Source organism: Phascolarctos cinereus, unplaced genomic scaffold (genome assembly GCF_003287225.1).
Source record: "Phascolarctos cinereus isolate Bilbo 61053 unplaced genomic scaffold, phaCin_HiC Scaffold_9;HRSCAF=440, whole genome shotgun sequence".
Classification (NCBI taxonomy): Eukaryota; Metazoa; Chordata; class Mammalia; order Diprotodontia; family Phascolarctidae; genus Phascolarctos; species Phascolarctos cinereus.
In genome coordinates this window covers 131,189,073-131,194,860 of record NW_027556402.1, presented here as the reverse complement: position 1 = coordinate 131,194,860, position 5,788 = coordinate 131,189,073, and the positions used below count along the sequence as shown (strand labels likewise).

At 38.3% G+C, this 5,788-nt stretch overlaps 1 pseudogene; it reads left to right on the top strand.

Moving 5' to 3' along the window:
• The first annotated feature begins 4,509 nt into the window (after positions 1 to 4,509).
• LOC110217409 (zinc finger protein 706 pseudogene) lies at positions 4,510 to 5,397 on the top strand (annotated as a pseudogene).
• Positions 5,398 to 5,788: the final 391 nt, after the last annotated feature.

The window sequence follows — 5,788 nt, the reverse complement described above, 5'->3', positions numbered from 1 at the left end:
AAAGGAAAACTCCTAGGAATATTGTAGCCAAATTCCAGAGTTCCCAGGTCAGGGAGAAAATATTACAAGCAGCCAGAAAGAAACAATTCAAGTATTATGGAAAAACAATCAGGGTAACACAAGATTTAGCAACTTCTACATTGAAGGACTGGAGGGCTTGTAATATGATATTGCAAAGGTCAAAGAAGCTAGGATTAAACCAAGAATCACCTACCCAGCAAAACTAAGTAAAATCCTTTGGAGGGGAAATGGACATTCAATAAAATAGAAGACTTTCAAGAATTCTTAATGAAAAGACCAGAGCTGAATAGAAAATTTGACTTTCAAATATAAGACTCAAGAGAAGCATGAAGAAGTAAGCAGGAAAGAAAAATCATAAGGGACTTATTAAGGTTGAACTGTTTACATTCCTACATGGAAAGATCATATTTGTAACTCATGAGGCATTTCTCAGGATTAAGGTAGTGGGAGGCAATATATATGAAGACAGAGAGCACAGGGTGAGTTGAATATGTAGGGATGATATCTAAAAAAACAAAATTAAGGGGTGAGAGAGGATTGTATTGGGATCGAGATAAAGGGAGAGGTAGAATGGGGTAAATTATCTCACAGAAAAGAGGCAAGAAAAAATTTATAGTTGAGGGGAAGAGGGGGGAGATGAGAGGGAATGAGTGAATCTTACTCATTGGATTTGGCTTAAAGAGGGAATAATATACACACTCAATTGGGTATGGAAATCTATTTTACCCTACAGGAAAATAGGGAGAAAGGGGATAATGGGGGGGGTGATGATAGAAGAGAGGACAGATTAGGGGAGGGGGTAATCAGAAGCAAACAGTTTTGAGGAGGGACAGGGTCAAAGAAAGGAATAGAAAAAATGGGGGGGCAGGATAGGATGGATGGAAATATAGTGAGTCTTTCACAACATGACTATTATGGAAGTGTTTTGCATGACTACACATATATAACCTATATCAAATTACTTTCTCCTCAATGAGGGTAGGTGGGGAGGAAGGAAAGGAGAGAATTTGGAACTCAAAGTTTTAAAAATGAATGTTAAAAATTGTTTTTACATGCAACTGGGAAATAAGATATACAGGAAAAGAAATCTATCCTGCCCTACAGGAAAATAGAAGGGGAAGGGAATAAGAGGGGGGGAGAGTTGATAAAAGTGAGGGCAGATTGGGGGAAGGGATATTCAGAATGCACACCATCTTGGGGTGAGGGGAGGTGACAGATGGGGAGAAAATTTGGAATTCAAAATCTTGTGGAGGTGAATGTTGAAAACTAAAAATTAATTATTTTTTTGTAAAAAAAGAAAGGGAGAAAATTATACTTCAATTTGCACTCAAAAGTTCATCAGTTCTGTCTCTGGAGATGGATGGTTCTTTTTCATCGTGAGTCCTTTGGAAATATCTTGGAACATTATATTGATCAGAGTAGCCAAGTCTTTCACAGTTGATCATCATTGCTCTAATTGTGCACAATGATCTGAGTTCTTCTCACTTGATTTTGCATCAGTTCATATAGTTCTTGCAATGTTTTTTTCTGAAACCACACATAGCACAATAGTACTCCATCATAATCATTTGTCACAACTTGTTCAACCATTCCCCAAGTGATGAGCATCCCCTTGATTTCCAATTCTTTGCCACCACAAAAAGAATTGCTATAAATATTTTTGTACATATAAGTCCTTTTCCTTTTCTTTGATTTCTTTGGGATAAAGACCAAATCATATTTTGCTGGGTCAGAGGGTATGTACAATTTTATAGCCATCTCCAGAGTAGTTCATAACTCTACCAACAGTTCGTAAGTATACTTCATTCCCTCCATCATTTACCTCTGATTTTTTCCACCTTCAGAGAAAGCCAAGTTAAATATCTTAAGAAATAGAAAAGTTGCACTAATAAAACTATTCTATTCTATTTACACTCATACATTTCATGTACTGTACTTTTGTATTCTTATTAGCAAAATATATTTTTAAAATAATAAATAAAAGAAGTGTTTTCCTCTACTTAAAGCATGGATTTTTCTGTGGAAAATGGTTACATAAATGTTCACTCCTGTGTTCTGAGCCTGCACACTACACTGTGGGGCAGAGTAAAGAAAGAAAAAATAGGGTCCTTGACCTTAAGGAGTTATGATCTAGTAGGAGAGACAGAAAATATAGATATATGAAAATGACTTCAGAGTGCTTCATACACAACCTATTAGCCAGTGCAAACTATATATATGAAAAAGTATTTACATCCTGCAGAGAATGAACAATAGCACTGCAGTCACTAAACTCACTTGCTGCCACTTGTCTTTTGCCTAATTCGGAAGTCACATAAAAAGATTTGCCATTGACAGTGCAAGCAAGAGTTTATTTATAATAATACAAGTACATTTATTTATAACAATAAGTACATGAATAAGTTGCATGAGTAACATTCAACTTGTTATTGTTAAGTGATTATTAAGTGATATTGTTAAGGGAAAAGTTATAGTAGATGGCAATAAACAGAGAAAATCTGGGTCTTGTCACTAATTAAATGTATGACTTTCTCTGGGTCTCAGTTTCCTCATTCATAAAATTTGAGGTTTGGATGAGCTCTTAAGATCTCATCCAATTCTAACATACTGTGATTCTATGTTGTATTAAAAACAAATGACATTTAGTTCATTCAGTCTTTCTGGTTTCACTCTGACAAAAGTGATGTAATTTTTACATGGAAAGAAATTGGGGAGATGGCAAGTAGGGTCAAGGTTAGATCTTGGGAGGTTTTTTCCACTTGTCTTGAGCCCCTATCCTGAAATTTGGGGGGGAAATGTCTCTAACTGGACAACCTAGAAAGGTTGGTGCCAACTTTCCACTTTCAAGCACAGTGGCTATAACTCAATTTAACTCAATAAACACTTATTAAGTACCTATTATGTCTCAGGCACTATGCTAAATGCTCAGGATACAAATAAGAAAAAGGCATACTGCCTTCAAGGAGTTTACAAATCTGAAGACTACACACAAAAAGAATGTTGAAAGCTAGATTAAGGGAGACAAGGGAAGAAAAGTACAGGGTGCAGGGGCATCATGTTTCATGGAGTTGAAACCAAGCAGAGCAGCAGAAGGAAGATGGAGAGAGTGGAAAGTCTAATTTCTGCCCTCTAGAAAAGAAGCTCTGGAGGAATTTAGTACTCTTTATAACTTATAGAGGGTCAGTTAGGTGGTGTTAGAGTGCCAGGACTGAAGTCAAGGAAGACCTAAGTTCAAATCTGGCCTCAGACACTTACTAGCTGTATGACCCTGGACAAATCACTTAACCCTGTTTGCCTCAGTTTCCTCATCTATGAAATGAGCTGGAGAAGGAAATGGCGAATCATCTAGTATCTTTGAAAAGAAAATCCCAAATGGGGCAGGAAGTATGGGATATGACAAACTGAACAATAAAACAACATCATTTGTAAAGGGCAGGTTTTAGCAAGAAAATAAGGAAAACTACCTGAGCAACTTAAAGTAACTACAATTCCAAAAAGATAGTGGGATATAGTTTTTGTCATAATCTCCACCCATTATCACTGACAACACCACTACCAATAGCCTTCACCTAACCAGATATTCATTGTGATTCTTCCATGGTGTGCCTTCTCTGCAATAATGTTTTCCACTGATATTTCTGTCATAGTGAGCTCTGTATTATATGAGTTGATGATTGCTCTCTTCTGTCCTCCGATATTCCCTGCTTGCAGTCCTCTCTTGTCTCATCTTCTAAGTAGTCTCATGTCATCACTATTGTCACTATCCTTGGTTTTCCTTTCCAGTTACCACACTCAGGGCACTAAAAGTTACAGAGAGCAGGGGTGTGTTCACAGAGGAATTCATCTAAAGACAAGGTCCTTGTATCATTCCCGCAGAATGATATAGATACACCCATCTTCTTTTGGGTTTCCCTTTCCAGAACTTGCTGATTAAACGTCTTCCTTTCCCCCCAATTATGTACTTCAGCATTGTTCCCCATCCTCTCCTTCTTTGTTCCAGCTCACAGTACGAGCTGGCCCTTCTCCCTGACAACATCAAGACCAACTCCTTTACTTGTACACTTGGCACCATTTTCTCCCATATCTTCTAAGAGCTTAACCTTTTGATCATCTTCTCTTTCATTTTCAATGTATGTTTATCCACTGGCCCCTTCCCTGCTATCTTCAACCATGTCTATATTTGTCCATCCTTCGAAAAAAAAAAAGCCCTCATTTGACCCTACCATCCTCTCAAGCAGAAGTGGGGAACTTTTTCATATTGGAAGACCACATAATATTTAGCTGTAATCAAATAAGACCGCATTCGGGCGGGCGCCTGCGCGTGGTGGGCGTGAGGCGCGGACTGTTGTGCGCTCCCTCCCTCCTCTCTCTGGTGGACAGGAGGGTGGCAGCGGCGGCGGCGGCGGCGGAGGAGGAGGAGGAGGCCGTGCGTGAAGCGCTCTCTCTCACTCAGTCCCTCCTCCCTTCCTCCCCATCTCTCCCTCCCCCGTCCACAGCACCCTAACCCCGCGCTGCGCCTCAGACGCCGGACTGTCCCAGCCCCCATATGGCTCGTGGACAGCAGATGATTCAGTCTCAGCAGAAAAATGCCAAAACACAAGCTGGACAGAAAAAGAAACAAGGACATGATCAGAAGGCTGCTACTAAGGCTGCCTTGATATATACCTGCACTGTCTGTAGGACACAAATGCTGGACCCCAAGACCTTCAAACAGCACTTTGAGAGCAAACATCCTAAGACTCCACTTCCTCCGGAATTGGCTGATGTTCAGGCATAAAGCTGTTTACAGGTGAATCCATGGCACCTATTGACTTTTCTACTATTTCAGACCTTAGGTAATAAACCTGCAGCTGCTTTTCTAACAAACTGTTGATCAGCAAAAATAAGGGGGCTACAGAAACACTCATTTTTATGCTGTTCCCTTTTGGGCTTCGTGCAAAGACAATTCTGTGTAAATGTACAGTTGGGCCCTGATTTGGAAATCCTGCAAATCAGTCCATCCTTGTTATAAAAATTTTTTTACTATTGTAATTATATTGATGTTCATATCGTGTAAAATAACTCATTTAATAAAGTAGTACTTTGATTTTACAACATCACAGGATAAATGCTTGTAGAAGTTCTGTTCCACCTTTACACATCTGCCTTAAAATGTAATGAAGACATCAGCTAGAATCGCAAATGCTTTGCCTCTACCCCCTTTCCATTAAATTTGTTGGTTATTCATACTAAAGCAGACTCATCCAATACATGTATTCCTATCATATTATTTTAGGTAGCCAGCTAATGAAACAAAAGAAGCATTGATTAACTGCTGTCATTATAAACTTTATATTCTCATTTGTAGATTCATTTAATAAAACTTCTTAAAAATTATATGCCATTCCCCCTTCTTCAGTTGTGCTTATATTGGGTGTGCCAGTACTGAAAACAACTTGGGACTGGTTCTGAGAAAGGAATTGCAGATTTGACAAAATAATCCTTTTCTTGCTGGCTCTGAAATGGATATAATTTAAATTATTGGTTAAAGAACAGCTTACAAGTATTTGGTAAATGATTGAAGGAGCCGAGTTTTCCTTGTGAAAAATAAGGTTCTAAAGTATGTATCTGCCATAACAAAAGAGGTCAAAAATTATTTAACCATTTTATGTAAGATTAAGCTTGGAAAATTTATAACTATAAACTGGTCTGTCTTCAGCCTATAATATGTAAATTTCTTTCAAAATTATTCTAGATGGGTTTAAATTGAAGGTTAAACTTCTGAAAG